The sequence below is a fragment of the Triticum dicoccoides genome, chromosome 3B (genome assembly GCF_002162155.2).
Source record: "Triticum dicoccoides isolate Atlit2015 ecotype Zavitan chromosome 3B, WEW_v2.0, whole genome shotgun sequence".
NCBI classification, from domain to species: domain Eukaryota; kingdom Viridiplantae; phylum Streptophyta; class Magnoliopsida; order Poales; family Poaceae; genus Triticum; species Triticum dicoccoides.
The window spans coordinates 819,866,874-819,888,576 of NC_041385.1; the positions used below are offsets into that span (position 1 = coordinate 819,866,874).

A 21,703-nucleotide genomic window follows, 5' to 3' on the forward strand; every position below is an offset into this window, starting at 1 on the left:
CTACATACATGTACAATATGTATAAGATCTCTTAATTACAAACCCCTAGCATTTGAAATCAATTTCCACATGGTATTCTCCGGCTTTATTGATGACGTGGTCAAGAAAGAATCCCGCCAATTCCTCTTGAATTGCTTTCATGCGATCTGGTTCTAGGAGTTCATTCCGCATCTGCCACGTCTAATTTGAAGAAGGGGGTTAATTAATACATATATATGAATGAAACTCAACAGAAATGATGGTGTAATAAAATGAAATTGTGAATATTATTGCTTACGCACTTCATATTGTCTTTGAGAGTAGCCCCGCTTGTTTTTCAAAGTCGCGGTGTGGATGAACTCGCACACGTAGTATCCACAGAAATCATTCCCTTCCTCCTGCCACAAGCACTTTACGAGAAATAGAGGTCAATCAAACTAATAATAAAGCATTATAAATGGTATTGATGAAAGTATAGCTATAGAATCAACGGGAGATGCGCGCAACTAGCTAGCCAGTAGTACTTACTTTCGGCCATTTATATGTCAGCTCCTTCGGCAGTCCCGGAGCTTCTGCGGTGAACTGTTTCCAAACCCTGCAAGACAAAGAAAATTATTATTATTACTTGAGATATCAGGAAATGAACAAAAAGTTGCCGATATGGTGCGATAATGATCGATTGAACTTACTTGCTGAGCATTTCAGTGATGTCCGCATAGGATTTGGGATCTTTCCGTCTCGAGTCTAAGACGGTTACTAGTCCACGCTCAAGCTTAATCTCCAGAAGAATATAGTGATACCTGCGCACGCATGCATAACTCATCAATTACATTAATATAACCGCGCTTGAGTAATAAGGGAAACCGAATATGCACACGACAGTAACACTCACGGGCCGTTGTAAGGAAAGAGTATGGTATCTTTGTTTTGATTTTTGATCAACGATTGTAGCAAGTTGTCCTCGGCCTCTTTGACGTTCTTTTCAACCAGAAATACATCTATGATATTTGTGTTAATGAACCCAATATCATAAATTTCTTGTTTTTTGCACTCGACGATCTTCAATCTGCATAATATATTGAGGATAATTAATTATAAATACATGAAATGAAAGAGCCGAGCTATATATAGAGACTTAATGACAGAAATAGTACTTACAGGCAGGAGCAAAAGACCATTAATTTATCGAGGGCCTTTTGATTGAAGAACTCGAAGAACTCCTCAAATGGAACAGTCAACAGATCATTTGCAACGAGATCGTGCTCCTCTTTAATATGCAGATACAAAGCATTCTTACCCTCAGACTCTCTGCAGGTTTCCATGTACCAATTATGGAATCTTCGCATCATTGTTGTCAGAGATTTTTCATCTTTGACGAGAGGCTTCCCGTACTCGTATCTGTGTTCGTCCACCTCTAGGAAATCAGGAAGTGCATCGTTAGGCAGGTAATCGTCAAGATTGCCATAACCGGCCACCGTCCCGGGAGCATTAGACACATTGAGCGGGGGGCACGACTGTTGTGCTTGTTCGCCGAGCTGGGCAATTTTTTTCCCCTTTGCTCGTTCCTTTGACCTTTTAGCACTGACAATAGTTCCCGATCGCTGGGCTTGGAGATATGTCTGTTCAGTAATGCGCTCATAGTTGGTTCTCGGCGGAGACTTTGGTGGTTTCCTCAGGGCATCGATAGTGCGCTTTGCTTTCACCGGATCTACCTTCTCCTCCGGAGGTGGATGTCTCTTTGCTTTCACCCCTTCAAAGAACTCCTTCACGTGGGTCCGCACAATCGTATCGTTTTCCTGCTCGGACATCTCGTACGGTAACTTCTCTAGAGGCTTGAGAGATGATGGACCGTATTTGTATTGCCTCCCGCCTCTGGTTGTGCTGCTAGACGCCGGAGCAGACGGAGCGGCTGCGACGTCTGTCTTCTTTCGTGCTTGCTTACGAGGCGGAGGAGAAGGAGTACGACGCGCCGGAGCAGCTCGGGCGGCGGCGGGTCTCTTCCGCCCTTGCTGGCGAGGCGGAGAAGGAGGATGCTGCTGGCTGCTCGGGAGCGCCGACGCGGGCGGAGAAGGAGGCGGAGTGCCGCCATGCGCCGGAGAAGGAGGCGGAGTGCCGCCACGCGTGCCCTGATCGTCACTCGCCGGAGGAGGATGCGATGAAGGAGGCAGAGTGCCCTGACTCGCCGGAGCAGGAGGAGGAGGCGGAGGCGTCCAGTTCAACAGGTTGATGAGCTCCTTCTTCCATAGGCATGGAGTCTTCAGAGCAGAACCCAGCCTAGTCTCCCCTTCACCGGTAGGGTGGTCAAGCACGAGGTCCTCAAATCCCTCTGTTATTTCATCCACCATCAGCTTAGCATATCCTTTCGGAATCGGCTGGCAGTGATAAGTTGTGCCGGGTCCACTAGGACAAACTTGGCCAACAGCCGCCTTGACCTTCAAAGTCATCCATCGCGCCATCATGTGGCAATTTTGAGACTCCGTGATAGCATCCACGGGATAGCTAGCAGGAGCCGTCAAGACATGCTCCGGCTGAAGCAGCTCGGTGGAAGCCACGCTGCTTATCGGCTGAGATGGCGGGGTAGCTTCGGGGGAAGCTTCGGCAGGTCGTTTGCTGCGATCTGCTGCTTCTGTTCCTCTTCTCGATCCTCTAGCCCTATTACCCTTTCGTGCAGCGCCTGCAGTTGGTCCTGCTCCAGTTTCTTCCTCCTCTCGTGGGTTTTGTAACCCCCTGCGTCCGGAAAACCAACCTTCCACGGAATGGAGCCTGGCGTGCCTCGTGTCCGTCTAGGGTGCTCAGGATTCCCAAGGGCCATTGTGAGCTCGTCCTTCTCCCTGTTTGGAAGGAACGTCCCTCGCTGTGCTGCATCGATATAGTGTCGAAGGTTCTTGACTGGTATTTCCATTTGCTCGTCCGTCCACTAGCAAAACCCTGTTACAGGGTCCAAGGTTCTGCTAGACCCGAAGAACCAAGTCCGGCAACGGTCTGGCCATCTCATTGTCTCTGGTTCGATCCCTTTTTCAAGCAGATCATTCTTAGCCTTGGACCACTTAGGCCGGGCTTGCAGGTAGCCACCTGAACCCCTGCGATGGTGAAGCGTCTTCTTCGCAGCATTTTTCTTGTGTGTCTCCGACATCTTCTTACTCTTTTCCGATGTCTTGTGGCCACAAATGCGGGCCAGTGATCTTTGATCTTCTCATATTTGCCGATGAATTCTGGTGTCTTTTTATTTTTGACAAACTGGTTCAGCTCTTTCCTCCACCTCCTCATTAGGGTTGCCATCTTCTTAAGAGCACAAGACTTGATTAATTCCTCTTTAACTGGCTTCTCCGGATCCTCCTTTGGCGGTAGGGTGAAATTTGCCTTCAGCTCAGTCCAAAGATATTCTTTCTGCATATCATTGACATAAGACACCTCAGGGTCTTCCTCCTTAGGCTTATACCATTGCTGGATGCTGATCGGGATCTTCTCCCTAACAAGAACCCCGCACTGAGAAGAAAATGCCTTCCTTGTTCGGATGGATTCAATCGGTTCGCCATCGGGCGCGATTTCTATGATCTCAAACTTTTCATCCGAGCTCAACTTTTTCTTCGGGCCTCGTCTCCTTACCGAAGTTGTGCTCGATCCGGAGGGCTAGAAATTATAAGGAAGAAAGACGAGAGTAATTAATATGTGTACATATACCAAAACAATGGAAGCATCAATTAACTAGTTAGCACGGGCTTAACTAATATATATATATACCTGGCCGGGCTCGGTTCGGTCACCGGATCAGTCAGCACGGTCTCCTTCTTGTTCCTCCATTGTGTCACCGGAGCCATCATGAACATAGTCCTGTTCTTGTACCGGCATTAATGGGCCGAAGCCATCATGAACATAGCCCTCTTCTTCACCCCGTTCTTCCAGCTGACCAACAACGGTGTCGAGGAGAAATGACGCAACTTCATCCCTTCCATTTGAGATTATGTCCCTCAATATCGCTTCTATTTCTTCATCTCAGCAGTGCTCCATAGTTTCTGCAAATATTTACAACATGTTTATATATGGTACAGATGGAACTAGTGGCAAACGTAGAACTAGCCAGCTAATCACAATAAGGAATCATGTTAGTGGCCTCAATGCTGCTTCTCTAGGGTTTGGGGTCGCCTCGACACAACAACGCTTCGAGAGAGTTAATTTGTCGGGTAGGGGCGCGGCGGGATGGGGTAGGAGACCAACATTGTTTTCTCTCTAGGGTTTGGGTGTCCTCGAGAGTTTTGGTCGAGCGAGAGGGCCGAGGGGGAGGGTACCGCCCCTCATGTCGAAGTTATCTCGAGGGGGTTATATCGACAACGACGAGAAGGGAAAATAATTAAGGAAAAGGAAGAAAAGAGGAAGAAGGAAGAAGGAAGAAGAAGAAAAAAAAGAGGAGAAGAAGAAAGGAATATAGGAGAAGAAGAAAAAATAGAATTTTTATTCTATTTTTTCTTCTTCTCCTCTATTCCTTTCTTCTTCTCCTCTTCTTTTTCTTCTTTTTTCCTCTTCTTATTTATTTCTCCTCTTCTTCCTCTCCTCTTCTTCATCTTCTTATTTTCCTTTTTCCTCTCATTCTTTTTCTTCTTCTTTCTTCCTTCTTCCTTCTTCCTCTTTTCTTCCTTTTCCTTATTTTACTTTAAATTTCTCCTCTACACTAACCTAAAATGCACTAACCTAAAATTGATATCTACTAACAACTTAAAAAAATACATATATGAAAAAATGCATATATGAAAAAAAACATCATCATATCATCAACAGAAAAAATAGTATTTTTTTCTAAAAATCTATCTTTTCATATATACATCAACATATATATACACTAACCTAAAATGCACAAAAGTGCTATCGAAGAGGGGGTATATCGACCCCCATCATGTATCCACATACATACATCTATACATACATATATACTTACATATATGTATAAATTTTTGCATATATAAAGTTTTTCTAAAATCTAACTTTTGCATATATGAACATATATACACAGAGAACATATACATATATACACAGAGAACATATACATAAAATGCACAAAAAAATAAGAGGAAAGGGCGCCGACGGCCGGACCGAAGGCGGCGGCGTGCGGTCGGGGCGACGGCGACGGGGTTGGGGAAGGGGCGGCGTGCGCGGCGACGGCGACGGGGTCGGGGAAGGGGCGGCGCGCGCGGCGACGGCGACGGGGTCGGGGAACGGGTGGCACGCGCGGCGACGGCGACGGGGTCGGGCAGGGGCGGCGCGCGCGGCGACGGCGACGGGGTCGGGGCCGGCAGGGGCGGCGAGCGCGGTGACGGTGTCGGGGCAGTGGCTCGACGGCGGCGACGACGAGGTGGACTAGCCTGACGGCGTCGGGGCAGGGCTCGGCGGCGACGGCGACGAGGAGCAGAAGGCGTCGGGGCGAGAAGAAACAGATGGATTTTGGTGAAAACTGCTAAGTGCTGTATATATATGAAGGGCATTGGTCCTGGTTCGTGACTTCAACCGGGACTAATGCCCCCCTTTAGTCCCGGGTTGTGCCACCAACCGGGACCAAAGGCCTATTTTTCGGCAGCCCAAAGGGCGGGAACCGGCGGCCTTTGGTACCAGTTGGTGGCACCAACCGGGACTAATGCCTCCCCCTTTAGTCCCGGTTGGTGCCATCAACCGGTACCAAAGGCCTCTGTACTGCCCGCCTCGGGGCTAAAGTTTAGTCCCACCTCGCTAGTCGAGAGGGGCGCGCAGTGGTTTATAAGCCCCACTGTCGCACCCCTCTCGAGCTCCTCTCCACCGCAGGCTTTCGGGCCTACTTGTTATTGCTTTGCCTGATGGGCCTTCTGGGCCTACTGCGGGCCTGAATCCTGGCCCATAGTAGGGTTTCTAGTCGTATTCAGGTCGTGGGGCCCCAGTAGGAGGCATTTTTTTTGTTTTTTTGTTTTCTTTACTTATTGTTGCTATATTTATTTTATTTCAAGTTTTTTTCTTTTGTTTTCTGCATTATTTATTTTCTTTTGTTTTTTATTTTATTTTTTAATTGTTTTTGCTTCCAGTTTTAGGAAAATTATAAACTTTCTGTTAGTGCCATTGGTTTTCAAATTTGAAAACACTTTTTTTGTTTTTTGTTTTATTTCTTGCTTTATTTATTTTATTTTGTTTCTACTTACAACAAAATACTTATTGTTGTTTTTTTCTTTTGTTTTCTGCATTATTTATTTTCTTTTGTTTTTTGCTTTATTTTTAATTGTTTTTGCTTTTAGTTTTAGGAAAATTATAAACTTTCTGTTAGTGCCATTAGTTTTCAAATTTGAAAACACTTTTTTTGTTTTTTTGTTTTCTTTCTTGCTTTATTTATTTTATTTTGTTTCTACTTACAAAAAAATACTTATTGTTGCTATTTTTAATTATTACGAGGGCCGAACCATAAGACATTAAAGCATTTCAAATGAACTATGAAAAAGTTAAAAGTTGACATGGTATCATAAATTGACCCACATAGCATGTGCATGTACAAAACGGACAATGGTATCATACTCGTCAGTTACAAAGTTGGCATGGTATCATCATAATAGTTGCGGGAGAAAGTCTTCACTTTTTCTTCGCTTGTGTCATTTGCTTATTGCGCCGTAACCATGGATAATCTTCATCGTTTATCAGGATGCTGGGGTCAGCCTTGACTTTGAAGGGAGGAATTTCATGAAACTTTTCATAATCTTCAGACATGTCTGTCTTGTCCTCCACTCCCACGATGTCCCTTTTTCCTGAAAGAACTATGTGGCGCTTTGGCTCATCGTATGATGTATTCGCTTCCTTATCTTTTCTCTTTCTCAGTCTGGTAGACATGTCCTTCACATAGATAACCTGTGCCACATCATTGGCTAGGACGAACGGTTCGTCAGTGTACCCAAGATTTTTCAGATCCACTGTTGTCATTCCGTACTGTGGGTCTAGCTGTACCCCGCCTCCTGACAGATTGACCCATTTGCACTTAAACAAAGGGACCTTAAAATCTACTCCATAGTCAAGTTCCCATATGTCCACTATGTAACCATAATATGTGTCCTTTCCCCTCTCGGTTTTTGCATCAAAGCGGACACCGTTGTTTTGGTTGGTGCTCTTTTGATCTTGGTCAATCATGTAAAATGTATTCCCATTTATCTTTCCAAATCAATACAGTCAAAGATGGTCCCCTGGACAACAAGTACAGCTCATCACAAACAGTGTTGTCACCTCTGATACGTGCTTCCAACCAACTGCTAAAAGTCCTGATGTGTTCACATGTAATCCAGTCGTCGCACTGCTCCGGGTGTTTGGAGCGCAGACTGTTCTTGTGTTCATCGACATACCGGGTCACCAAGGTAGAGTTCTGTAGAACTATGTAGTGTGCTTGAGACCAAGAATATCCGTCCCTGCATATTATTGAGTCCCTTCCAAGCGTACCTTTTCCAGTCAGTCTCCCCTCATACCGCGATTTAGGGAGACCTATCTTCTTAAGGCCAGGAATGAAGTCAACACAAAACCCGATGACATCCTCTGTTTGATGGCCCATGGAGATGCTTCCTTCTGGCCTAGCGCGGTTACGGACATATTTCTTTAAGACTCCCGTGAACCTCTCAAAGGGGTACATATTGTGTAGAAATACGGGGCCCAGAATGACAATCTCATCAACTAGATGAACTAGGACGTGCGTCATGATATTGAAGAAGGATGGTGGGAACACCAGCTCGAAACTGACAAGACATTGCACCACATCACTCCTTAGCCTTGGTATGATTTCTGGATCGATCACCTTCTGAGAGATTGCATTGAGGAATGCACATAGCTTCACAATGGCTAATCGGACGTTTTCTGGTAGAAGCCCCCTCAATGCAACCGGAAGCAGTTGCGTCATAATCACGTGGCAGTCATGAGACTTTAGGTTCTGAAACTTTTTGTCTGCCATATTTATTATTCCTTTTATATTAGACGAGAAGCCAGTCGGGACCTTCATACTAAGCAGGCATTCAAAGAAGATTTCCTTCTCTTCTTTGGTAAGAGCATAGCTGGCAGGACCTTCATACTGCTTTGGAGGCATGCCGTCTTTTTTGTGCAAACGTTGTAGGTCCTCCCGTGCCTCAGCTGTATCTTTTGTCTTCCCATACACGCCCAAGAAGCCTAGCAGATTCACGCGAAGGTTCTTCGTCAGGTGCATCACGTCGATCGAAGAGCGGACCTCTAGGTCTTTCCAGTAGGGTAGGTCCCAAAATATAGATTTCTTCTTCCACATGGGTGCGTGTCCCCCAGCGTCACTCGGAACAGCTAGTGTGTTGGGACCCTTTCCAAAGATTATGTGTAAATCATTGACCATAGCAAGTACGTGATCACCGGTATGCATGGCGGGCTTCTTCCGGTGATCTGCCTCGCCTTTGAAATGCTTGCCTTTCTTCCTGCTGCTTGCCAGGTATATACTATCGGTGTCAAGTAAACAGTGCGTGCATGCGTGGTATCCCTTGTTTGTCTGTCCTGAAAGGTTACTGAGAGCGGGCCAATCGTTGATGGTCACGAACAGCAACGCCTTTAGGTTAAATTCCTCCTGTTTGTGCTCATCCCACGTACGTACACCATTTCCATTCCACAGCTGTAAAAGTTCTTCAACTAATGGCCTTAGGTACACATCAATGTCGTTGCCGGGTTGCTTAGGGCCTTGGATGAGAACTGGCATCATAATGAACTTCCGCTTCATGCACATCCAAGGAGGAAGGTTATACATACATAGAGTCACGGGCCAGGTGCTGTGATTGCTTCTCTGCTCCCTGAAAGGATTAATGCCATCCGCGCTTAAAGCAAACCATACGTTCCTTGGCTCACTTGCAAACTCATCCCAGTACTTTCTCTCGATTTTTCTCCACTGCGACCCATCAGCAGGTGCTCTCAACTTCCCGTCATTCTTACGGTCCTCACTGTGCCATCGCATCAACTTGGCATGCTCTCCCTTTCTGAACAGACGTTTCAACCGTGGTATTATAGGAGCATACCACATCACCTTCGCAGGAACCCTCTTCCTGGGGGGCTCGCCGTCAACATCATCAGGGTCATCTCGTCTGATCTTATACCGTAATGCACCGCATAGCGGGCATGCGTTCAGATCCTTGTACGCACCGCGGAAGAGGATGCAGTCATTAGGGCATGCATGTATCTTCTGCACCTCCAATCCTAGAGGGCATGCAACCTTCTTTGCTGCGTATGTACTGTCGGGCAATTCGTTATCCTTTGGAAGCTTCTTCTTCAATATTTTCAGTAGCTTCTCAAATCCTTTGTCAGGCACAGCATTCTCTGCCTTCCACTGCAGCAATTCCAGTACGGTACCGAGCTTTGTGTTGCCATCTTCGCAATTGGGGTACAACCCTTTTTTGTGGTCCTCTAACATGCGACCGAACTTAAGCTTCTCCTTTTGACTTTCGCATTGCGTCCTTGCATCGACAATGACCCGACGGAGATCATCATCATCGGGTACATCGTCTGGTTCCTCTTGATCTTCAGCAGCTTCGCCCGTTGCAGCATCATCGTGCACATCGTCTGGTTCCTCTTGATCTTCAGTAGCATCACCGTATTCAGGGGGCACATAGTTGTCATCGTACTCTTCTTCTTCGCCGTCTTCCATCATAACCCCTATTTCTCCGTGCCTCGTCCAAACATTATAGTGTGGCATGAAACCCTTTAAAGCAGGTGGGTGTGGAGGATTTTCCGGTCAGAGTAAGACTTCGTATTCCCACATATAGGGCATGGACAACACATAAAATCATTCTGCTTGTTTGCCTCAGCCACTTCGAGAAAATCATGCACGTCCTTAATGTACTCGGAGGTGTGTCTTGAACCGTACATCTATTGCCGGTTCATCTGCGTGCATTATATATAATTAAGTGTGTCAAAAATCATTACAGAACATCATGAATAGATAATTAAGTGACAAAATTAATAGAAGTTCATCATCACATTAAAACCAAAGTACATACATAGTTCTCATCTAACAACATAAAGCTCTGCAGAGCATCTAAATTAATTAAACCATACACTGAAACTATGTAAAACATTTCAATGCGAAAACAAATGCGATCATAATCGCAACCAATGTAACAACTGATCCAACGACATAATGATACCAAGCCTCGGTATGAATGGCATATTTTCTAATCTTTCTAATCTTCAAGCGCATTGCATCCATCTTGATCTTGTGATCATCGACGACATCCGCAACATGCAACTCCAATATCATCTTCTCCTCCTCAATTTTTCTAATTTTTTCCTTCAACAAATTGTTTTCTTCTTCAACTAAATTTAAGCTTTCGACAATAGGGTCGGTTGGAATTTCTGGTTCAACAACCTCCTAGATAAATAAAATCTATGTCACCTTGGTCGGCATAATTGTCATAAACAATAAATGAACCAATAGTTATGAAAAGATAATATATACCACATCTGAATCATAGACAGCACGAGGGCCGACGGGGGCGGATACCAAAACCATCGCACTATATAAGATGCAATAATAAAAGTAAGAAAATTATACAAGTATCTATATAAATATACAAGTAAGATTTTTTTTTCCTTTCAGAAAGAAGATAAGAACAAGAGGCTCACCACGGTGGTGCCGGCGACGAGATCGGCGAGGGCGATCGACGGTGGTGAAGACGGGGACGGGACGTGACGGACCGCTAAACCTAGACAAATATTGAGGAAAATGGAGCTTGGAGGTCGAGCTTGGAGAGGAGAAAGCTTAAGTAGTGTGGCTCGGGCATTCCATCGAACACCTCGTGTGCATAGGAGATGAGCTAGAGCACCACAAAGCTCTCCCCTCGCCGGCCACGAAAAACAGAGCACTGGGAGTGCTCTGCTCGCGGGCGAGGGGTAGATATAGGCAACTAATTGGTCCCGGTTCGTGCCAAGAACCGGGACTAAAGGGCAACCTTTGGTCCCGGTTCACTACACCAACCGGAACCAATGGTTGTGGGCCAGGAGCGAGGCGCATTGGTCCCGGTTCGTCCCACCAACCGGAACCAATAGGTCCAGCCGAACCGGGACCAATGGCCCACGTGGCCTGGCCGGCCCCAGGGGCTCACGAACCGGGTCCAATGCCCCCATTGGTCCCGGTTCTGGATTGAACCGGGACTAATGGGCTGACCCGGCCTGGACCATTGCCCCCTTTTCTACTAGTGGTTGCCACATGTTAATTATCTTATCGATTGGCGTTAGTAGGAGGTATCGACTATAGATGGACTATCTTCGTTATTGAATTGGCGTTAGTAGGAGGTATTGAATGTAGATGGGCTATCTTGGTTTTTGAATGCTAGGTTGTCGGGCACTCGGGATGATGATGTATGGCCGGGGGTAGGCAAGCTCCCAAACTTGCACGAGTACCTTGACTTTTTTTTGAGAGTACCCTCACTGGAACTTCTCAAAACTGTCTACTGTATTAGTCTTGACGCCAATGGTCTTGATTTGCTTGAGTTTATAGTAATCAAACATGTGTATCCGACTATCCGTGCTACTTGATCCTTGCAGAAAAACAGAGAAGAAGAGGGGCTCTTGTAAGAATCTTGTACTAACTTACGGCTGTGATCCTTGCAGAAAATGCGGCAGTAAGGACAAGCCAACAAAGAGGATCTCTGCAATGAAAGGTCATGGAGCACCCATATTTTCAATGATGTAGACTAAGGCGCTGTGTTGGAGCTGTCTTCGTGACTAGCAAGAAGTGGATATTGCAGTTTGTGTTTGTCCTGAAGCATATTTTGTGCTTCCAGGGCAGACATTTTTGCCTCTGTTTTTCTAGCTGCCATTTAGTTTGCACCAATAACCTAATATTGCGATGGATAATATCTATGGAGTTGTGCATTATAATTCTGGAGTGCCACTTCTTTTTTGTAGCTAGCATGTAGCCCATTAAATTCCAGCCTAGTTCGTAGCAGGTTTGAGTAGATATGTAACTCACTGTAGAAAGGTATTCACGCTAAGATGCCTGTTTAGAATGGAAAAGATGGCTAGTTTGTTGCAGGTTTGAGCAAACTAATTGTAGCCTATTATCCCCATTAGGGCTGTAAGCTGTAGGAAGATGAGGACTTCAATCTTAATAATGGCAGTCTGGTTCAAGAATAAGACAGTACTTCAATCTTAATAATGGTGGTACATGGTGGTTTTATGAGATGTTCGTGTTCATTCTGGTGATGGCCTAATGTTACCTGAACATCATTTGTGCATTTGAAAAGTTCATCCATTAAACTTACCAAGGAAATAACTTGCAGTCCCTCAGCCTACTTTCTAATTTGATTTATGGTAAGCCGAGTTATCTATATTATTAAACACAATTTTCCTTTTCACAGGTTGGTTGATACATGTATGCACATTTTTCAGAGCAACGTGCAGTGGAATAAGCAGCCTGTGAACTGAAATAGTTTGCATTGGAAACAAGTGTTGTGAGTATGTTATCATTTGATTACACATAATCTGTACAACCCCTGAAAGTATTTTCCATAGTTTTCTTTGGAATCCTTTTCTTTTTTGATGAAACACAAGTGCCCCAAAACTGATTTTCCTGTCATTTAGCTATATTGATCAGATGATATTGAACTAGAAACACCAGTACGTAGACTAAGTATCAGACATTAGAGTAAACCAAATGGCAAGCAAGGAAAATATGTCACACATGACACTTCAGTGTATCTGAAATTGTAAAACTTATTTGTGAGCCATGTTTGACTGGAGCTTCATGTGTAGACATTTTTTGGACTTCCTTTTTTGCAATGAACATTGTGTGCTATGATTTCATTATAGTTCTATTATACTTAACCTCTATAATGTTTCATTTGAATGTAGAATACAAGGATTTCATCAATTGCCTATTAGAAGACCTATTTAAAAGTAACGATTATTTTTGTAAATCAAGGATGAAAAGAAGACAACTGATGTGCAAGGACGTGCAGGTACTACAACATATTGCATACAATGAGCTTTTTGTTTTTGTCTCGGAAATATACATACATCATTTGAGTGTCCACTAGAGCGCCGAATTTTTGTCTGGACTTATAGCATCACTAGATAATGTTTCGTGTCTTCTATATAAAACTGAAATCCACATACTGCAGTTTTAAATTTGAAAATATAAAAATCACATGATGTTATCTGATGCCCACATACATTCCTTAGGAATTAGCATAGATCAATATGTATACAAAACTAAAGATCACATGGCATATACAAAACTTCACCATACTGCAGTTCTTTTTGTCTGAAGCTGTACATTTTGGTTCTACTTCATCAGATAACATACAACCACAATTATTTTTTAAATTATTTTCAAACTATGAAATGTGCAAAATACTTGGGGTACACCCATGCATTTTCTCATATCTACACGTGAGTAACACATCACATGTTTGCAGTCACATTCAGTTTGAACATATGAGAATTTGACCCAAAGCTTCAGGATACCTATGAAAATTTTCTCGATATTGGTAATATTTCTTATGAATCCACTTTGGTGTAAAACATTTGAAAAATGTCTGTGTCTTAATTAGGTGTTAGTACGAAATGATATTTGCACATTTGTCAGATATTAAGTAAGCATAGTTTCATTATTTGCCTATCATTAAGATCGTGTGGAATATTTTCAGGTACTCAGCCACCTAGTGCGCATGGATGTGATGACTTCGTAGTCTTATGTAGCATTTGGCCGTTTTTAGTATTTCGGACTAGCCAACTTGTAATCATTAATCTTATGTTCGTTCTGGACCATTTGGTGCTTCAAGTGTTCTGGAGTAGAAATCTTGTGGTCATGGATGTGACTTTTAAGTTTTTTGGACCATTTCGTGTTTCAACTCTTTTAGAATAACAAATAGTGGTCCTTTTATGTGACTTGTGTTTCTGGATGGTGGTCAAGATGGCCAAACTTTGCTTTGTCAATGTTGTCTTGTTTTTGAACTTGTGATCAATATATATGTATGTTTGTGAACATATTATCAATGTTTGTGAACATTTAAGCATTGTGTAATATTTGAACATGAGCAATATTCAATTGTTGTTTTGGCTGTACACCATCTTACTAGCAATTTATGTGTTGGGAAAAACATTCCAACTGAGAAAGTGTCGCCAAAGGTACACCCCATAGCCATGCAGAGTAAGTGTCGGCAATGGTGGAGACCTTTCTAGACAATTTAAGTGTCGGTAATGGTGAAGACCTTGCTAGACAGATTAAGTGTCGGCATAGGTAGGGTGTACATTGACTAATCATGTGTCGGCATAGGTAGGATGTGCACGGACAGTCCATATGTCGGCGTATGTAGGGTGTACATTGACAGATTCTCTATCAGCATAGGTAGGGTGTATGCTGACTAAAAAAGTATCGGCAACACCTTTGCCCACAGCAAGTCCTCCGACTCTTTTATCTTCTGTCAGCATATGTGTTAGCTACAAGTTATGTGTCGACAAAGGTACCATATGCCAACAGATAGATGTGTTGCCAAAACTCGACCGTGGTGTAGTGAGATACCTCTAATGTTCCCACTAGATCTTAGACCCGTCAACCTCTACTCTCGCCTTTCTGTTTATTTCCGCGATCCGAATCTTGAGTTCCACTTCTGACTGGATGAGAGAAGACCATCCAAGGTGACCTGCTTTCTGATTCTCTCTTTTATTTCTCTTTCTTTCTTTCTAATCTCTTTTTGATTATTTCTAACCTTATTCTTTATTAGTGTGATAAAATTCGTACATGCTCTTTGTGTAAAAGCGGTCCTATGAAATAGTATAATTGAACAAACAATTTTGGCTCGCATATTTGTCATGTTTACCGATATTTATGTGTATAACTTTTTCTTACTTTTTGGTCGCTAATAATTTAGCTAGTTGTTGGGTCATGGCCAATTAAAATTTATCTTTCTTCTGTATTTGTACTAAACTTTGATACTTCATTATAATTCATATTTTCATTAAATGTGTTAATGGTCTCCGTATATGTTATTAGATTATCTTAAATGCTATTTTTTATATATAGCTAACATAACTAATAATGTGATCTTGGTCATGCAAATATTTGTATTTTTCTTACTATTTTATATTTACCATTATAAAAATATTCTCTTACTCAGTAAAAACTATGTTTTTCAGAAAAATGTTTATAAAATATAGGTTAAGATGTTTAAGGAGAATATTTGCTATGGTGGATTTTACTCTCACAAATCCAAAAGTACGAATTTACTCCAAAAAAATGTATGTCCCTTATTTGTATTTTTTGGTTGGCTATGCGCCTTATTTCTGATAATGTGATTTTATACGCTTACTTGTATATAGTATCATAAAATACAAGCCCAACTTGGTGAATGTTGCAGAGTGTTTAAATATAGAAGATAATTTGATAGAAGTTTCTAGATCATACGGCTAATAACTTTTCGAGTGTGCTCTTGAAGTCCTTCTTCCGCTGTCACTTGTTACATTATTTGTAGCATTCATGTGTATTTTAGAACAAAACTAATCTATATTGTATTGTTCAATTGATTTTTTTATTCTCTCGAAATTACAGTTGCTATTGTTTGGTGACCAACCAGGATATAACGATACTTAGTTTTTCTGTAACCGGCTGAAAGTCCAAAACCAACCAAATTAGACAGGTTTTTTTTCAAAGCTAACTTGTCAAAGACTAGCTACAAGTTCTGGGCTTTTTCACTGTTTTGACCTTCTCAGCAAATCTTGGCACATAATGAACTCCTTCGAAAACTATTTCACGATCTAACCCTTTTGGTAACGCCACTAGCCGTGGCGTTTCTACTCTATTTAAAAACGCCGAACTAGCCAGCGTTGCTGGCCTGGTCAAATAGCTAGGTTTCAATGTAGAAACGCCAGCCCTTGTGGCGTTGCTGGGAATGCCAGCATGTGTGGCGTTTGTTCCCAAATATGAAAAGCCAAAGTGTGTGGCGTTTGGAGCAAGTTCTTTTTATTGTCACTTATTTGTTAAGGGAGCAACGCCATGGTACCTTGGCGTTTCAATTATGGGCAGCAACGCCAGTGCCTTTGGCATTTCGTCTTGGTCAGAAACGCTAGCTACCTCGGCGTTTCTTCTTGGTCAGAAACGCAAGCTACCTCGGCGTTTCTATGTTGGGCAGAAACGCCGCGGGCTGTGGCGTTGCTAAAAGGGTCAGATCGTGAAATACTTTCACGTCGAGTTCATTTTGTGACAAAGTTTGTTGAAAGGGTCAGAATAGTGAAAAAGTCCACAAGTTCTCATCTTATTCCTCCCTCAACGAGGACAAGAACACGGAAATATAGGCATTTCACCTATTCCTAGATGATGTTAGAAGATTCCAAATTTGAAGTTATAATTCACACTAACTGGTCGTCACAACCTTTTCTTAGTGCACATCCTCTCGTGAATTCAATAACTCAAGGTTACTCCATGTGGAACAGGCACGAGAACCTTCGGCTATCAAACCGAAGCTCAAAGGTTGGTTATCGTGTGGCCATATACCTAACTCCATGGGTGTCATGCAGCAAAGACCAATTCACTGGAGGCTCTTTCTCTATCCACTGAGAGAAAAAAATTATTGCCCTCCCCTTCTTTCTCTTAGTACTAGGAGGGTTAATTGATGGCAAGTCACAAAGACCTACCGGCTCCTCTAGCTCCGCAATGAGTGCTGCTAATTTAACCTGATCTTGTTCCATTTTCGTCCTCGCACGGACCTGCTTCTTAGTGAACTCATCTATTTTTAACCAAATAAATACGTATTTGCATTGCTGGTTCTACTTGCATAATTTTTTGAACAAGTTCATCAGCCACTTGTTCTTAAACTGTGAGAAAAAATTAGCCCCAAGATGGCGCATGCACCACCGGCTCTGCAAGTCCCTCCAAGGTGTTGGTTCGTCATCTGTTGGATTCCTCATTGTCTTCATGGCCTTCAATATACCATCATGTCTATCATGAATGACACACACATTTGATCAGTCCTTCACGATGGCAATTTTGTCTTGTCGGAAGAACCATACCCAGCTCAGAAAGTTCTCACCCTCCATAAATGCCATGGCTATTGGGATGATTTGATTGTTCCCGTCCACACCAATAACAGTAAGGATTTTCCCTTTGTACTGACCAGTCAGGAATGTACCATCCACAAACATCACAGGAGGACAATGCCGGAAAGCTTCGATGCACATAGTGAAAGAGAAGAATACTCATTTCAACACCTTGGAATCTGGTATACTCGACAACCTCGTGTGCTGTACGTTCACATAAGTGTCGGGATTCCTCTCCTTTAGTATGTCAAGGAGACTGACAATATTATAATAGGAGTCGAAGAATGTCCCAAACCTTTCCTCCATAGCCTTCTGCTTATCCCTCCAAGCCTTCCTATAAGGAATGTCATAATTCCGTCTTACCTTCACGACTGTCTGGATGTGATTTGCTTCCATATCTTTCTTCTGAACTATCTCAGTATACATGAGTTGCACAATGAGAGTTGAAGTCAGGTTTGGATGTTTCACCAGAAGGTTTTTCCTCACACAATTATGTGGGACGACATCAATGACAACCCAGTGGAAGTTATACTTCGCCACGTGCCCGTGCACCTTCCTAGGACAACCTGTTTCAACACACTTCACGGTATAGTTTGTTGGACTTGATATGTGTGTCAGGAAAACCCTCTGCATAGACATAACCCACTTTGTCACGCATACTTCATTTTTTGCTTTGTATCAAACGTAGCCCTGATGTCTGCTAGAACTACATCGGTATTTCCCCAAAGAGGAAGGGATGATGCAGTACAGCGACGGTAGGTATTTCCCTCAGTGATGAGACCAAGATTATCGAACTAGTAGGAGAACCTCCTCACACCATGTAAACAACACCTGCACACAAATAACAAATACTCACAAACCAACGTGTTAAAGGGGTTGTCAATCCCTTTCGGGTACAGCGCCTCAAGATAGGAAAATAACGTGAGGTAAAAGTGGTAGATAGGATAAATAGATCACAGAACAAATAAATTGTAACAAGGTGTTTTTGTATTTTTGGTTTAATAGATCTGAGAATAAATGCAAAGGAGAATAGATCGCAAAGGCAAATATGATGAAAAGAGATCCGGGGGCCGTAGGTTTCACTAGTGGCTTCTCTCGAGAAAAATAGCAAACGGCGGGAAGACAATTACTGTTAGGCAATTGATAGAACTTCAAATAATCATGATGATATCCAGTCAATGATCATTATATAGGCATCACATCCAAGATTAGTAGACCGACTCCTGCCTGCATCTACTACTATTACTCCACACATCGACCGCTACCAGCATGCATCTAGTGTATTAAATTCATGAGAAAACAAAGTAATGCAATAAGAACGATGACATGATGTAGACAAGATCTATTTATGTAGAAATAGATCCCATCTTGTTATCCTTAATAGCAACAATACATACATGTCGTTTCCCTTTCTGTCACTGGGATCGAGCACCGTAAGATCGAACCCATCACGAAGCACATCTTCCCATTGCAAAATAAATAGATCAAGTTGGCCAAACAAAACCCAAATATCGAAGAAGAAATACGAGGCTATAATCAATCATGCATATAAGATATCAAAGAAGACTCAAATAACTTTCATGGATAAAAACATAGATATGATCATAAACTGAAAGTTCATCGGATCCCAACAAACACACCGCAAAAATACTTACATCATATGGCTATCGAAGAGACCATTGTATTGATAATCAAGAGAGAGAGAGAGAGAGAGAGAGGAAGCCATCTAGCTACTAACTACGGACCCGTAGGTCTACAAAGAACTACTCACGCATCATCGGAGAGGCACCAATGGACATGATGCACCCCTCCGAGATGGTGTCTAGATTGGATCTTGTGTTTCTGGACTCTGCGGCGGCTGGAATTGATTTTCGTCGACTCCCCTAGGGTTTCTGGAATATTGGGGTATTTATAGAGCAAATAGGCGGTTCAAGGGGCACCCGAGGTGGACACAACCCACCTAGGCGTGCCTGGGCCTCCAGGCGCGCCCTGGTGGGTTGTGCTCCCCTCGGAGCACCCCCAGGTGCTTTGCTGGCCCACTGGATGTCTTCTGTCCCCAAAAAAATCCTTAAGAAGTTTCACTGTGTTTGGACTCCGTTTGATATAGATTTCCTGCGATGTAAAAAACATGCAGAAAAGAGCAACTGGCACTGGGCGCTATGTCAATAGGTTAGTACGAAAAAATGATATAAAATGACTATAAAATGATTGTAAAACATCCAAGAATGATAATGTAACAGCATGGAACAATCAAAAATTATAGATATGTTGGAGACATATCAGCATCCCCAAGCTTAATTCCTGCTCATCCTCGAGTAGGTAAATGATAAAAACAGAATTTTTGATGTGGAATGCTGCCTAACATGTTCACATTTATTTTCTTTATAGCATGGACATTTGGATATATGATTCAAATCAATAGTCTAGTTTTGACATGAAGACTTCAATACTCAAGCATACCAACAAGCAACCATGTCTTTCAAAATATCAGCAGTAAAGCAAGTTATCCCTAGCCCATTATGCTCAGTCATTGATCCATTCATGAAACACACTTGAATATTAGCTACACCCAAATGCTCAAATACAATCATAGTGCCCCTTAGTTGTGCTTTATAAGAGAATATGGAGACTCAAATTCAAAATAAAAATTGCATAATTAAAAGAATGGCCCTTCGCAGAGGGAAGTAGGGATTTCTAGAGGTGACAAAGCTCAAAGCTTAAATTGAGAGATAAAAAACATTTTTGAGAGGCATACTTTTCCCACCAACGAAAATGACTTAGAGCTCCCAACACTTTCCATGCTAGATACATCATAGGCGGTTACCAAACAGAATTTAAAGTTTATTCCCTTTTACACCATTACTTTCACTTTCCATGGCTAACCGTATCCACGGGTGCCCTCCATACTAACACTTTCCAAGGAATTTATTATTTGACAACATAAAATAAATTCATTATTCATTTCGGGACTAGGCATCCCTAATACCTTTGTCGTACTCTCGTGCAATGACAAGTGAATAAACACTCATCGTGAGAATAACACATCTAGCATGGATAATATTGGCCACCCTTCACCGCCTCGCGAGCGGTAGAGCACACAAAAGAAAAGTTTATTTTGAAAATTACAGATGGTACATGTAAATTTGCTTAGAACGACATGGAAATACCGCATATAGGTAGATATAGTGGACTCATATGGCAAAATTTGTTTAGAGGGTTTGGGATGCATAAGTAGTGATCATACTTAGTGCAAAATTAAGGCTAGCAAAAAGCTTGAGAAGCGAGCAACAAAAAAGCGAAAAATCTCGTACCCAAGCATTAAGCATAAGTAACACCGAATAATGCCCCATATGTAGGATATAAATTTCATTGCATAACTATTGACTTTCGTGCTTGCATAGGGAATCACAAACCTTAACATCAATATCCTTACTAAATCACAATTACTCATCAACATGACTCACATATCATATCGTCATATCTCAAAACCATTACTAAGAATCAAGTTTATTTTGTCCAATGATCTTCATGAATGTTTTTATTATATCCTCCTTGGATATCTATCACTTTGGGACTATTTTCATATGTTGCTTTTGATAAGCTCAAACAAATTTAAGTGAAGAACATGAGCATAATTTTTTTCTTTCCCTCAAAATAATCTAAGTGAAGCAAGAGAGAATTTTTGAAAAATTTACTAACTCCCAAATAAATCTAAGTGAAGCATGAGAGCATTTATTCAAAAAAAAACAAAGTACACCATGCTCAAAAAGATATAAGTGAAACACTAGAGCAAATCCATGGCTCTAAAAATTTAAGTGAAGCATAGGAGCAAGCATAGCATAATTTTTGGCTCTCTCAACAAGGTGTGTTCAGCAAGGATTCAACACTTAAAACACAAAGCAAAACACACTAAGACTCATATCATTCAAGGCGCTCCAAGCAAAACTCATAATATGTGACGAATAAAAATATAGCTTCAAGTAAAATACCGATGGTTGTTAGAAGAAAGCGGGGATGCCACTCGGGGGCATCCCCAAGCTTAGTTGCTTGCTACTTCTTGAATATTATCTTGGGGTGCCTCGGGCATCCCCAAGCTTAGCCTTTTGCTAATCCTTATTCCTTCATCCATCATAAGATCACCCAAAACTTGAAAACTTCAATTACACAAAACTCAACAAAACCTTCGTGAGATCCGTTAGTGTAAGAAAGCAAACCACTACTATAAGTATTGTTGCAAACCTATTCATATTTCTTTTTGCATTATATCTACCGTATTCCAACATTTCTATGGCAAAAACTCATCAAATAAAACCATAGATTCATCAAAACAAGCACACAACATAAAGAAAACAAAATCTGTCAAAAACAGAACAGTCTGTAGTAATCTGAATATTTAGAATACTTATGTAACCCCAAAAATTCTGAACAATTAGGACGACGTGAGAAATTTTTCTATTAATCTTCTGAAAAAGAATCAACTCAAAAGCACTCTTCTGATAAAAATGAAAAATTATTTCGTGAGCGCAAAAGTTTCTGTTTTTCAGCAAGACCAAATCAACTCTGACCAAAATCATCCCAAAGGCCTTACTTGGCACAGACACTAATATAAACCACAAAAACACATCTAACCAGAGGTATGATCTATGTCCACTGGCAGTGCTCCCCAGCAGAAACGCTACGAATATTACCAACCAATAATTGCAGGTGA

At 42.2% G+C, this 21,703-nt stretch overlaps 1 long non-coding RNA gene across 1 annotated transcript in view; it reads left to right on the forward strand.

Moving 5' to 3' along the window:
• LOC119282477 overlaps positions 1-12,925 on the forward strand; it is a 13,935-nt gene extending 1,010 nt beyond the window's left edge. Inside the window, exons 2-3 of the long non-coding RNA XR_005138746.1 lie at positions 11,572-11,621; positions 12,814-12,925. This is a non-coding gene — a long non-coding RNA (uncharacterized LOC119282477). The remainder of the gene's footprint in view (positions 1-11,571; positions 11,622-12,813) is intronic.
• The last annotated feature ends 8,778 nt before the right edge of the window (positions 12,926-21,703 follow it).